We start from the raw sequence: 1,778 nt of genomic DNA, 5'->3' as shown, positions 1-1,778 counted from the left end.
GGTTTTACCTCAAATCAGTTGCTCGAGCTTTGTCTCCCTCAATTTCTCTGTTTTTCATTTTTTTTTTTGTGATTCTCGGCCAAACTGCCGAGAGAGAGAGGGAGAGAGAAACCCGGAGAGAGAGAGGACGCCGGCGGGAGGAAGCCCGGAGAAGGAGGTGGCCGGCGGTGGAAGAAAATGGAGAGAGAGAGAGAGAGAGAGAGCTGGATGTGCGTGGAAGAGCCAGGGAAGAAAGAAGAAGAAAAAAAAAAGAAAAAGAAGGAGAATGGGGGGCTGGGCGCACGGGAAGGGAAATGGGGAAAAGAAAAAAAAGAAAAGAAAAAAAGAAAAAGAAAAAGAAAAGAAAAGGAAAAAGAAAAATGGAAAAAAGGGAAAATGTATTAAATTTAAGTGTGTTTTCCAAAAATCTTTAGGGTGAAATTATAAATACTGAAAATAACTTAAAGTCCCTTGATTAATTATGAAAATCAAATTAGGCACACTAATAATCCATAATTTAGTATAATTAAACATGTTTAATTCTAGAGGGCGTTACAAGCCTAGTAGAATATATTTTTGAAATAACTTTATAAACAAAAAAATAAATAAATGAGTAAATAAATTAATGATTAAACAATGAAACAAATATAGACATTCAGTTCCAACACAACAGCCGAAACCTCACATCCTTTTTCTCAAAGGAAATATAGACTGAAAATCTCCGTATTATAGGCATCAGTAAGTAATTTATGCTATGATAAATTACTTACATAACCACATGCACAAGCCTATAACCCCCGGGCCGGGTTTCGGGACCTGCCCCCAAGGATGCACTCTCCACATCCTATCTAGGCTATTAGCCGGTTTATCGATTCGCAAGATCTCTTGTCTTAAGAAATCATTCATTAAACTTTATGAAACAGTTCATTATACTCCCCAGAACTACAACAAGCCATGGGGGTTAAAATGTTTTTCTTTCGCAAATATGCCCTTTCTTTAAAACATTTGCAAGGCCAAAACTCTTTTTAAAATTAGGCTGCCAAAGAAAGGGGTAAGAAATCCTACCTCTCAAGTACCAAACATGGCTAGCGTTACTTTATTCCAGCTTTCGCTTCCTCAAAGCCCCTCAATCTAAGTTTTCAGCCAACACTGATACAAGACAACACTTTAGGATCCAATTTTCATTCCTAAAGCAATTCAGTCACAATTATATCCTTTGATTTCCTATTAGTGTGCCTTAATCAAATTTCAAGTTTTATTAATCATTTTATGTTTCAAATCATCATTACAAGGGTTTTTGATTCCAAAACATGGATTAAAGATGCTAATCCATTCACTTTAGGTCCCCAAATGAAGCTAATTTGGGTTCTCCTCGAAAACTGAGGTCAAAACAGGGGTTTTTAACAAAACATGGTCAAACCCAGTATACACCGGTCGACCGGTCACAGAGCAGTGCAACACCACCAGTTGACCGGTGACAGAGCAGTGCAACACCACCAGTCGACCGGTGGTGTGCACTTCAGTCGACCGCATGGGACGACCAGTGGACTCAGTGCAGTCCGGTCGACTGCATAGGTCGACCGGTTTGGTTGACCGCACAAGTCGACATGTGAAGAACAGCAGGGCGAGGAAACTCACCAAAATCAATCTGAAAACCTGCAATTTCAGTTCCAATTCAAAATATCTCAATGGGAAACCACTAGATCCAGGTTCTAAGTACTGAATCAAGTCCAAAGAACCCAAGATCTCAAATTTCTACCATGGTTTTACTCAAAATCCATCAAAATCCATTTCGAACC

This window comes from Morus notabilis, unplaced genomic scaffold (assembly GCF_000414095.1).
Source record: "Morus notabilis unplaced genomic scaffold, ASM41409v2 Scaffold122, whole genome shotgun sequence".
NCBI lineage: Eukaryota > Viridiplantae > Streptophyta > Magnoliopsida > Rosales > Moraceae > Morus > Morus notabilis.
This window is presented reverse-complemented; position numbering follows the sequence as displayed.